General features: G+C 40.7%; 1 pseudogene; it reads left to right on the top strand.

Moving 5' to 3' along the window:
- The first annotated feature begins 8,276 nt into the window (after positions 1-8,276).
- On the top strand, positions 8,277-8,396 carry LOC129682592 (small nucleolar RNA SNORA17; annotated as a pseudogene).
- The last annotated feature ends 4,978 nt before the right edge of the window (positions 8,397-13,374 follow it).

The following is a 13,374-nucleotide window of genomic DNA, read 5'->3' as shown; positions in this document are numbered from 1 at the left end:
AAACTTTTAAGGTTCCTCAATGATTTCCCCGGCCCTAATTTTTGGATTTTTGTCTTACTCTTCCTGTCATTGCTTCCAATGTTAGATGAATCTTGTTTGTAACTCTAGGCTCAAAAGAATTTCTTTGTGTGTCTACGTGGGTTTATTTCAGATTTCCATGGTCTTTTCTAAGCACCTCTCAACTGGTCATTGAAATAATCTTTAATTTTTACCCCTAATTTTTGCCTAGCCATTTGGAATGTCAATATCAAAGAAGTCCTCCCCAAAACAATATAGCTCCACTTCTTTAAAAGATCCATTGCTTGTGTTGTGAGTAATATAATTAATGGGGGGGGGGTGGCAGGGAGAGAGGCAGAGGAGAGGAAAGAGAGAGAGGCAGAAGGAGAGAGTTCATATATGCTAATGATCTGTTTTGGAAGGCTGGTGTTTGCATATTTCCAACTCCTCATTTTTTGTGGCCCTACCATTTGTTCTAAAGATTATGGAATTACCAATCTAAAAAATGGCCCTCTTTCCCCTATGTACCCTCAGAGGGTCTCCGCCTACTGATTCTTAACTGGCAACCATCTTTGCCTAGCCTGCAGATCAGGTTTCCTTATTTCTTCCTTTCTCTTCTTCTTGCCTTGGCTGGCTGTGTCACAACTCTGTGGGTGGTCTGCTGTCATCACCCGCTGCACCTGTCCCAATTAGCAGGCCTGAGATGTTGCCAACACAGCAGGCTGTGTTGCCTCATGGTGTGTGACCTCATGGATGGATGGCATGTGGTGTCTAGACACCCTTTGCTGGGACAGCATGGTAGGTAAAGGCAGTGGTGCTGGAGGTTTCTCACAGCTGTGCTCAAGGTCTGAAAAACACTCACGAGAAAACTAATAACTGGGACCAACCTATCCATCTCTGTCTTCAGGCAGTATCAAAAGGAGCTGACACATACCAGAAACAGATATTTTTTGGACTGGTGAAAGTTTTTAGCAATTCTGACTTTCCTTTGTGATCATAACATCTAGAATAGTGTTGAGTCCATGGGAGGATGCTCATGGGAGAAGAACTATAAATTCAAATCTTTCTTGACTGTAGTTCAGCCTTTTGACACTGACTGTGTTTACAATGACCCTTTGTCTCAGTTTCCTACTCTAATAAATAAGCTCATTAGTAGTATGATTTGTGTGGTTGGGGTTATCATTTTAAAAAAATTGTAGGCTTAAAAAAAGGCTTATGTTATATAACTAAGGGACAAGATTAAAGCTCAGAAAATACTGTTTGTTTTTGAGATAGAACCTCATGTGGCCCAGAATGGTCTTGAACCCATTGGGTAGCTAACGATGGTTTTAAGATTTGGATTCTTCTTTGATTATCTCCCATGGGCTTCGATTACAGGCCTGTGCCAGCATAGGTGGTTCATGAGGTTCTTGAGACAGAACCAGACCTCATGCACACTAGGCAAGCTCTCTACCAACTGAGCGGCATTCCAGCCTAATACTGTCAAGTTATTTTTTGTAGCTCTTTTCATCCGTAATTTTCTAGTCAACCTACTCACATTCACAGTTTTCTTTGTCTAGTGTCCTATAATGTGTAACATTATACTAAACACCTGTGTAACAATATTTCAGGTGAGAGAACTTAGTCAAAAGTGTTTCTTAACCTTCCTATACTACAGATGTTAAACTGGCCTTAGTACAGTATTCCTGAAAACAGAGTCTCCCTACAGTATTCCTGGGGCTTCATTAAAAAAAAAAAAAAAAAAAAAAAAAAAGAGGAGCATGGAGGAAGAGTCTTAGATCATCTCTAAGCCTTGTTCTTAATTACATGGCACACAAGCACTAATGAACCACACACCTCAATCTTGAGTGGTGTTATTTTCATAGAATATTATTCTGAAGTCAGAAAGCAGTAGCATGAGAAAAGGAAACGGGGATCACTTTGAAGCAAACATTCCCTAGAATGGACTGCAATTCTAGGTTTTGTGTCCTCAGTTCATTCAGCAAAGGGATGAATGTGCTGTGGCAGGGAGATGAGGCCCACATCCACGGAAGTGGCCTGTCCTCATAAAGGAAGAAGAGAAGTCAAGGAGGCCCCTGATGGGAGAACTCTGACAATCTCTGACTGCTGTGAGCTCAAGAGCAAATGGGTGAGATTGGAATTATCTTACCACTTCATTCATTGCTTTTTGACAGTGGCTAGAGAGCTTTCTAGAAGGGGTTTATGGAGCCTCCTTTCTCCTTGCATTTATCATGAGAGGTGGAACTGGGGGAATAGTTAAATGAGTTGTTTTCCTGTATCCAAGACAATCTCTCTCTACACACACATACATACACACACACACACACACACACACACACACACACACAGGAGAAAGAGAGAAAGCTCTATTTTGTTTACTATTTGCATAGGAGTTTGATTTTAAAATATTAACTCATTATGTCAAAAACTCAGGAAAAGTTTGTGTACAACAAAAGGGAAAACCTTTGGCCTCTTCTGTTGTAGCTCCATGTTGTATATATTTAACCAGATGATCCCATGATATTTGCTGAGTCCAATATATTCTGAAGGACAGGTTCCTCACATCCCATAATACGTTATCTTGGTGGATCTATATGTAAGATTATGGATAATTTCACCATCTATCAACTGCACTGTTTTCTAATATGGCAGTTAAAAAAAGATAATTTTTACATTATCATTTCGAGTTAAATGAACTTCCTTATTCAACCACAAGATGGCACTTTTAACCCACAATCAGCTGCCACTGAAACTAATCTTTTATTTTTATTCAGATATTTTTTACTGTTTGAGAAAGGAATGTAAAGCTGAAATATAAGAGAATATTGTGTTTTAAAGAATCTTAGTTTTAAATAAAATCTAGCAAAGTATACTTGAGTATGTTTTTTTAAAACATGAGCTGCATTAAAAAAAAAAAAACTACCCCCCCAAAAAAAAACCCCCCACAAAACTAAGTGGCCAAACTGTTATTTAATGCACCAAACAAAAGATTTATGTAAGCCTACATTTTGAAATAGACTGGTATGTAAAATCTAGCAGGTATAAATAAGGCAGGAAGTCTGGATTTCCTGTTGCACTCCACTTAACTCTTAAGAGAATTAATATGTCTTCTTAGACCTATGTTTTCAAATTTTCTTTAACTCAAACTCAGCCTCATTACTCCATTTGCTAAAATAATGTCTTTAAATTGCAGTTTACACAAATAAGAAAAGCATTTCTGAATCAGAGGTTTTAAAAAAGGTCCAAGTTTGACCTGAGCTGATGCTGATTACATGAAAACAAATTATAACATATGATGAGTGTTCTCAAAGCATTGAGTACTAGCTGACCTTAGTGCCTCACAAATGAGGAGACATGATGGGTAAGAAATGTCTTAAATTAGCAGGCAAATGGTGAGAACTAGGAAAGATCATCCTGAGTGAGGAATCCCAGAAGCTGAAAGACACACATGGTATATATTCACTTATAAGTGGCTATTAGACATATAATATAGGATAAACATACTAACATCTGTACACCTAAAGAAGCTAAGCAAGAAAAACAACCCAAGATAAGATGCCCAATCCTCATTCAGAAAGGCAAACAGGATGGACATCAGAAGAGGGAGAAAACAGGGAACATGACAGGAGCCTATCACAGAGGGCCTCTGATACTCAGCAGGGTATCAAAGCAAATGCTGAGACTCATAGCAAAACCTTGGGCAGAGTGCAGGGAATCTTATGAAAGAATGGGGAGAGAGAAAGACCTGGAGAGGACAGGAGCTCTACAAGAACATCAACAGAACCAAAAAATCTGGGCACAGGGATCTTTTCTGAGACTGATACTCAAACCAAGGACCATTCATGGAGATGACCTAGAACCCCTGCAGAGATGTAGCCCATGGCAGCTCAGTGTCCAAACAGGTTTCCTCATAATGGGAACAGGGACTGTCTCTGACATGAATTAGTGGATAAACTGTAATAAATAAATAAATAAATAAATAAATAAATAAATAAATAAATAAATAAACAAAATATCTTCTTCCACAAAAACTAACAGCAGCTGTGATAATACGGGTCAGTGCTCAGTTACAAGGAGATCTTAATAACCTCAATTCCAATTCCCAGGAACACAGGCAGGACACTGGCTCAGGACACCACAGTTTGCAAGATGCAGTCAATCATACTGGGTGTTTCCTGGTGAAATCTAACCAATATTACTATCAAGAACATCCTAGGAAGAGCAACTATCATCTTCAACAGGCCCTGAGAGAAGGGTCAGGGAGGGTGAAGGGTAACCCTATCTTACCAGTGAGGGGCTGGTCACATGACATACCCAGGGTGTAGGTGTCCAAGTCCTCTTCTTATCTCCCTAACACACCATTCTGATGTCTCTGCCTGCCCCTTCCACATAGGCAGAATTGTGATTCTCTGGGAATCAGCGGCCTTATCTAAGGCCAGCAGAGCATCAGCCCACAGAGTCCGCTTCACAGTGAGGTGCAAGCAGAAGCAGAGCAGATATGGAAGATCTTGTTAAGCCCAGCCAGGACTTGCCATCCTTTGCAGAACAGGACACGTGCAGCAGGCTCTGTTTGATGCCACCTAGTGCTAACAGCTGTATCAGATCTTTGTAGCACTGGCTTCCATGCTGGCCCCAGGACTGCTAACCTTGATTTCACCCAAATCCTGAATCTGACAAAGTAGATAGCTGTCTCCTGGATGGTAGACAGAAACCCAGGCACCTAACAGAAAGGGCAGAGCTGTGGGAAAATAATGTATGAATGCCCTTGAGTTTACCTGTGTTTTCCACAAGGATTCCAAAGAACTTTATGACTAATACCGCCTTCTTTCCTGTATTACAATCACACAGCGAGACTTGGATCTTTAATGTGCTCAACATTTGTAGCTTTAAAATCAGAAAATTATGCTGTCACTTCCTCAGAGCTCCCTGATGGATCCCTGCCAGGTCCTAAAGCCTTGCATAGCCAGGCTCCATGTTGTTGGCTCCACTGGGAGGGGAGGGAGAGAGATTCTCTTCTGAACCCTGGGAGAAAGGTGAGAAACATGAACTCACATGTAAGAGTATTTCCCTTCCCATGTTTGACTTCAGTTCTCTGAATTAGCTTTCTGAGGTTGCAGTGTGGACGCACCACAAACACAGTGGCTTAAAGCATCAAAACTGAGCCAGGAGACAGTGAAAACTCAAAATGTCTATAGAGTCACAAACCCTTGGTGCCCTGGATGGAATCCATCCTTGCCTCCTCTATGTCCATTAGCATGCAGCTACGTCTTTCCTGCCCTGCCCGTGTGGTGGGTGGCATTCTATTGGTGCTTTGTTTTCACATGGTCTTCCCTCTAATAAGGATGACAAAAATTAAGCATATAACAGTGCGCTGGTCCTCACTTAATTGCATGTGGGAATGCCCTTTTTCCACAGACAGTCGCATCGCCTGGTACTTAACTTTATAGAGGCCACAGCTTACCAAACTTACATCCTCCTAGCTGGTTGGCCAAAAAGAATCCAAAATAAACAACAAAAAAGAATTTGACAAAAATCAAATTTTTAGGACAATGTACTTATGTCAATTTTCAAGATAATTTAGCTCCACTTTATAATTTCCTTCTATAATGATGTCTCTGAGACACACAGAACCATATACATGTCCATGTAGTTGGCTTGCCAGACAAAAAGCCTACAAGACGGGGAGCTGTCTAGTCAGGACCTCTCCACCAAGGGAGAAATAAACCTGTCTCTCCAAACACAGACATGGACACACATGGGAGAGAGAGAGAGAGAGAGAGAGAGAGAGAGAGAGAGAGAGGTAGAGATTGCATGCACGCACACTAAGTATCAGAGAAACTCTATAAATATAAATCAAATAACAGTCAGGCATGACATTCACTTGATTTTCCCCTTATCATTTCACATCAGTTACTGATTTTTTTTTTCCTTCCTTGATAATAAAAATTGTTTCCATATTGAGGGCTTAGGCTATTCTATATGATTCATTTTACTTAATATTGCTGGATGAGGTTACATTAGAAAATACATGAAACTAGTTTAGCAGTTTAATATTTATATCAAAATAGAAGATAAATGTGTAGATCTATCATCAAAATGAAAAATAGATTTACTTTATCTACATTGTTAGTCATGAGTTCTTATGAAACATCAATATTGTTTATGAGAAAGGCAGCAATTTGGATCTTCTTTGGGGGTAATATAGCAGAAAGATAAGATGCTGACTTGGTACGAAATAGGGAGTGAGAAGTGGCAGTATTAAAAAAAATAGAAAAAAGAAAGAGCTGAAGAAAAAAGAAATAAGCCAAAGTAAGGGCTCCAGAAACAGCAGCCAATAGCATTCCCCAGCCGGTACCCGTCTGCGGCCCCACTACTACCATTGTAACTGCCAGAGAGTTTTCTGCTCCTCCCGGACATGGGGACTACCAAGCCAGCAGACTGGAGAGGTATAGAGCAGACTCTGGAGATATCCCAGGGACTGGACACACTGATGGGGGGGGGGGTAAGATGAGCAGAACAGCAAGGCCTATGGGTGTGGAATCAGACATGTACTGCAGGAACACAAAGCTGACATTTCACCCTGGGAGGATAGACTGTAAAAGAGAAGATTAGCCTGGATAATTGCCATACACCAATCCTCACCTTCTACCATGAGTATGGAATGTTCGTGTAACTATTATACTACCTAATCTTTGCATACTCATATTCTCACACACTCTTGTCCCTTGGACAGTGCAGCAGAGGGTTTAAGAAAAGAAGAGGTAACATTGAGCATAGCTGGCTGTGGTTCTATAGAAGGCACTGAAGGGATTTGTCCTTGGGGTTTGTTAAGTGTGCAATCACTGTGACTTGTTGCCAAGACAGAAGTTTCAGGCACTAAATGCTTCCAGCACTCAAAAAGTACAGTGATGATGGGGGTTGGGGATTTAGCTCAGTGGTAGAGCACTTGCCTAGCATAATGCAAGGCCCTGGGTTCAGGCCTCAGCTCTGGAAAAAAAAAAAGACAAAAAAAAAAAAAAGTACAGTGATCATTTTTGGCACTGGGTAAGGGATTTGTAAGCTTACAAATAGACAGTCTATATGGAGCAGGACACTCAGTAGAGGAATAATGAGATGTGAACTTTGGCATCGATTGGCACAAGACTCGGGCTTCAAATCTAGACCATCAGCAATTTTAGACATGCGGAAGACAGTCTCTCAGAGGCTCAGTTCTCTGCCACAGAAAATTATGGGGTTGGATAAGCTAATTTTTGTAAGATTTAGGATCATTATTTTTCAATGTCAACATAATAAATATTAATTTTTATTGCACTTTGTGTGGGAGAATGCTCAGTTGGAGAACTCCTGATGAGGTGCTGGATAAATCACCTTCAGCTGTGCACTTTTCATAGTACATAAACAGTTGCTCTATGCAGAAACCAAGTTATGTCGGATAATAAATTGAAAGGCAAATTGCAAGTGGAATATTTTATTCATTTTTAATGGGAGTATACATAGTTCATACTTATTCCAAACCAACAAATCCAGCGCAGGGCATGTATTTTAATGAAACTTTATAACCACAGGAGCAAAATGGAAAAAAGATTGAACATTCATTTATGGAATATCATCCTCGTTCCTAAGCAACAAGACATTGTTTGAGCAGAAACAAAAGTAGATAATTACAGATACTGGTATATTTGGCCTTCTGTGTCTAAGGAAGTGTATTAGCAACAAATAGAACTGTGTGTGAATCTTTAAAGGCAACTTTGCCCATAGGAAAAGTAAAAGCAGTGTTATGTCCCTTTAACAAGGACAGCTGGAGGTCTCAACACTCATTACTTGGCAGCAGTTCATAGATCAGAATACACAATTCCTGCCCCAGGTTTTTGTTTTTGGAGTAACATGCTCAGCATGTCTTGCCCAGGTTTGGCATTCAGGGTAAAAGGAAAAGGAGACTGAGAACAGATATTCATCACCTGCTCACCGACTTGGACTCAGTCTAGTTTCCCAGAAATGTTCCTAGGACAAGTCCTGTACAGTGGTGCAGGTCTACCTGGTGTGTCAAAGGATGTCCCCTTTGCTGGTCTCTGTAAGAACCTGGTGTCAGGGCTGATGGAGCTTCAGTCGCGGATGACTGAATCTGTCAGACTCCAGATTGTACAACTCATAGTGCTAAGACATCTCCTATTCTTTAGATCCTACCTCTTTTCTCTATTTACGTAAAAATGCAAGAGGTAGGGGGAAAAACCTATTTCTTACTATTGTGCATAATCAAACAAAAACAAAACCGGAAGGGTCCTGCCCCTGGGAGCACTGCAGCTGTGTCACAGGTGCGTCAGCAGGTGGCAGGAGGAGAGCGGTCATGTCTGTGCTCGGTGTTCTGATCTATGAACATCTGAAAAAGCCAGCCTGAGACAACCGCCAGTCCAGCTGCAGGGAGCCTCGGCAGGGAGCTGGCCTGACACAACTGGCACCAGGCACTCCCAGATAGGCTCCTGAAATGGGAAGCAAGCCAGAAACTAGAAGAACTCCGCCTGGGACTGCAGGTGCCCAGCAAGAGTGGGTCTGAGACATATGACCCTCTCGAGGAGCCGCCCGAGCAGGCCCTAGAAGGTGTGAGCCAGAGATGACCAGCAGACCAGCACCGTGGGGCTCTGACAGGGAGCTAACCTGAGATGACCATCGGCCCAGGGCCACACAGGCCTGTGGGGGCAGACCATGCCCGAAATGACCTCTGTCCAGAGCCATAATGCACTTGCAGGGTATAGCACTCCTGAAATCACTCCTGACTCTGACACTCAGAGATCCCAGGCACCATTAAGAGGCGAAATGGAAGAGAAAGGGAAACAGAAGAATGTGGGCACAGTGAAGAGAGGCAGAAATGGAGACTCAAGAATAACGAGGAACAGCCTGATTTGAGTAGTCGGTGATGCTACCTGGGACCGTGAATACACACATTGCCTCTACCATAACCATTCTATTCATGACAGAAATGCCTTGGAAAGCTCTCAGGAGTGCTTATTGCTATGTGGTTTTCTTTAGCACAATACTGGTAACAGCCTAAGAGCAAATGAAGGGGGATGATTAAGTTACAGCAAACAGTACAACTCTATTTATTCATAGTGGACATGAGGGAACTAGAGATGTACGTTTCAGTAAGAAAAACATCTATAGATTATAGCAAATGAAAAAATCAAGCTATAGAAGCACATCATCCACATGGATTTAAGTTATCAATATCTGATAGCAAGCTATACATACATGTTTAGAACAGCATGGAAACCTTTGTAAGGGAGGAGTGGAATAGAACTGAAGGGTTATAAGAGGAGCTTGTGCATACACATACACACACACACACACACACACACCAATATGAATAAAAGAAAAATAGGTTGCAGGTTTGAGGAGGGTATGAGAGGAGTTGTAGAGCTACCTGAGAAAGGCTGGAGGGAGAAACAGGAAGGGGGAAGTGATGTTTTTCTATTTGAATTAATATATGTAAAATATTAATTCATATTAAAATTTTTGAATCATTTTTTTCAAAATACTGAGATTTGACAAAAAGTGAATGAAAATTTACATGTGTTCATTATATTGTTCACCACATTTTCTTAAAACCCAAAGAACATACTAATAGCAATAACAAAAGATCGAATTGGATGAAAGGGCTCAGAGGACAGTTCTGTCTGTCTGCTAGGACAGAACTGACTTTAAGAGTAGGGAAAGTTTGCAATAACCTAATAGACATCAAGCAAACTTCTGACTTTTGAATTTATTTTTCCTAATTGGTGTCAGGGTAGGATATTTCTCTTAAAGAAAATCATCAAGCAGATGGATTATGCAAGGAAGATGCAGACATAATTCAAGAAGTGGCAGTCATTAATGACATAAGAGACTGGATTCAAAGTACTTGAATTCAAAGTTTGATTATTAATATTAAAAAATTAAGAAATCAAGCATGATGGCAAAGTCCTGACAATTATTACCACAAACATAGTTATCTTTGTAACTTACACTGAGGACATAATATTCAGAAGTAGTTGTTTTGCGATGCATGGTGGTGAATGTTTGTAATTCCAGCACTCAAAAGGAAGAGGCAGGAAAGTTGACACAGTTCAAAGCCGATCTGATCAGTGTAGTAAGTTCTAAGCAAACCTGGGGTATTATGTAAGACTGTGTTTTAGCTTTCCCACACAAAAATAATTGTTTTAATACAAAATACAGATGAGATAATTATATGTACATCTTACAACTCTTCAAATATTTTTTTACTAGAACATGAAAGGTAGAAAGTATAGGTTTAGATATTGATCTCAAATTTCATAAAACAGGTCTCAGGAAGGTATTATTGCTTTGCTCTAGCAGTAATCACTTGGTGTCCAAGGGAAAGTGGCTCAGAATCATGATCTGAGGATGCTCCCGAGTCTGTCACTTAAAATGCCATGGTCTTTGCACATGAACTATGTTCATCTTTCCAGATAACTCAAATTATATCTAGCATCCTAGTTAAAAGCAGCTGTCAACTTGACACAGCCAAAAATTACCTGAGGCAGTCTCAATTGACAGATTGCCCAGATCCGATGGGCATGTGACCAGGTCTGTGAAGGATTCTCCTAATTTTTAATTGATCTTGGAAGACTCGGCCCACTGTGGCCAGCAACATCCCTAGGCTGTATCAGAGAGTGAGCTGGGGGCAAGCCAGAGAATGATCCAACAACCAGTATTCTTCCATGGTCTCTGCTTCAGTTCCTGCTCACGTTCCTGCTGAGACTTCCCTCAAGGTGGGCTGTGCCCTGCAAATGTAAGCCAGATAAGCTCCTTCCTCATGGAAGTTGCTTTTGACCAGAGTGTTACAACACAACAACAGAAAAGCCACCTAGGGTAGTTACAGTGCTCAATACGATCTAGGCTGTACCTGACTCATAAGTCTACTGGACTGCTTAGGAACAGAGGCAGGAAGAACAGTGTTCATGCTCAGTCGGATGAGTGTTTTCCCCACAGGATTTCTTTCTGCAGTTGATTAATTCTGTGGACACAGAGCCGTGAACATGGAAGACTGACCACACTTAAGAATTTTATTATTGTGAAATGTCAATGTATAAAAAGTTGTGCCCCCCCCCATGGGCACTAAGTAACTTCCTGGTTAATTTGTCCCCTGGTGAAACACCATGTCTCTCTGGAAGGCTCAGCTGAGGCTGCCTTAGGCAGGAGAGAGGGCAAAGACACCATGTTATTATCATTTCACTTTTATTTTTCTGGAGGATTTTCTTCCTTACAGATAATTCAGTAATTGCAATCCCATTATTCCTTAAGTAGGAATATGTTCTGGCTAGTGGTCATAGCTTTATTATCATGTGTGAGAATCAGTTTTCCAACATTTATTACTTTCTCAGAAATATTATCTAATAATCCCACCATTTCACAGCTCATTAGCACCTGCACAGGAAAGGACCATATTGGAGGTGAATGAAGAAAGAAATTAAAATTTAAAAATCATTTTTATCTTCGAATCAATTTTGCTAATGTTAAATACACGAAGGAACAATGTTTTGGGATGAAGTCTGAAGATCTTAGAAGATGACATCCCTGTTCCCTTCATATCCTGTCAGTTAGACACTTTACTGTCCTCCCCCAAGTATTAAAAGGAGTTTCAAAACAATAGCCAATAAAGATGAACTTCCAAAAATCACCAGAGGACATATCACACACACACATACACACACACACACACACACACACACATATACAGAGAGAGAGAGAGAGAGAGAGAGAGAGAAACACTTCCTTAAAACAAGGTAGGAGAGCACCCATCCCTAAAAAGTTGACATCTGACCTCCACATGCATGTGCTTCTGCACATACATAAACAAACACATACACACACACACAAAGAAATTAAAACAAATATGTAAAAAAAATATATTCTAGTCACAGACTGGATAATCCCAAGTAAGGATTCATCTTTTCATCTTGCGGGGTCCCTAGAGGGAAAAAAAAATTCTGCTATTATTCTGCTAAATTAATATGATATTGAATTGACTCCTAATGACTTTCCATTATATTTATAATTTAATGAATTCCTCAGCCATCATCCGAGAAATTACTATAGACCGTATATTAACACAAAGGCCCATACTGGCCATGGTGCTGAGAATAAGAGACTAGGTAATGATTGGCCCTAAATGGGACATCTATGGCACATCCCCTTCTTCTGAGGCTCAGGAATCATTGTGGAGGAGGGAGCAGTAGAAAATATTGATAAAGCCAGAGGTGGTGGTGTTGTGAGAGAGTATGCACAACACCTATGCAAGACAAAACAAATTCCAGGATGGAGAGGGGAGATGGACACAAAGACCAATCCCTACTCAAGGAGAGGTTGACAAATGATAGCTGCTGGGAGAGGGAGACTACGTTTCCTTTAAGCGTATAGACGTGGTTACATCAGCAATGATTTAAAAGGAGGGAACAAAGTTGGGAGGGTAGGATAGGTAGCGGTTCTGGAAGTGGTTGGGGAAGGAGTGAATACAATGTCGTACAAAATTCTCAAATCACTAAATAAAGCAAAAGGAAGAAGAATAAGGAATAAAAATATAAAAGAAAAGAACCTGACTCTCACTTGAAGAGTATTTTCCTATCTCAGATATGTCTTGCTTTCTAGAGTTCTTCTTTGAAGAGACCACACCTGTCTGTCTTTCTGGGCACCTATTTAATTTAGCTCTCATTCTCAAGACTATATTAAAATATCTTTGTTAAACCCCAATGCTGCTTCATAAAAAAACAAGCAAAACAATACAAAGACAACGAAACAGATGTGCCTTTGTAGCTTGCAAAAGGAATACAGCTGCAAGATCTAATTTAGAGCCCTTTTAAAATTAATTAAATTCATTTCACTAAGTACGCAGTGCACACAGACAATTCTAACCCTGAATCCTGTCCACCCTTCCCTGCAAATCTCTCTCTCATGTTCATGTCTATTCATTTTGTTCTGTAACCCACTGAGTGTAGCTGGGGCTGTTGATGTAATCATGAGCTTGGGAATATCCACTGGAGACTGGTAGGCTCAGCAGTGAGCACACAACTAAACATAGTGAATTTCCCCTCTTGCAGAACCCATCAATCACTGATAGTTAAGAGTTAAATGTAGGAGCTTTGGAGATCTTCTCACCAGTAATGAGCACAAGCTAAGTCATTTGGGAACAGGATGCTCCATTGAGAAAAATACCTCATAAGATCTGACTCTAGGCAAGTCTGTGTTTTTTTACTTATTGATACATGGGGATCCACCTTATTGGTGTCAGTGTCACCCCTGGGCAGCTTGTTCTGAATGATGTAAGAAAGCATTGCTGAGGTAAGCCATGGAGAGCAAGCCAGTAATATGCAATCCTCCATGGCTTCT

The sequence above is a fragment of the Psammomys obesus genome, unplaced genomic scaffold (genome assembly GCF_907164565.1).
Source record: "Psammomys obesus unplaced genomic scaffold, mPsaObe1.curated_primary_1811, whole genome shotgun sequence".
NCBI lineage: Eukaryota > Metazoa > Chordata > Mammalia > Rodentia > Muridae > Psammomys > Psammomys obesus.
Note: the sequence above shows the minus strand (reverse complement) of the source record. Positions and strands in the feature narration are given on the sequence as shown.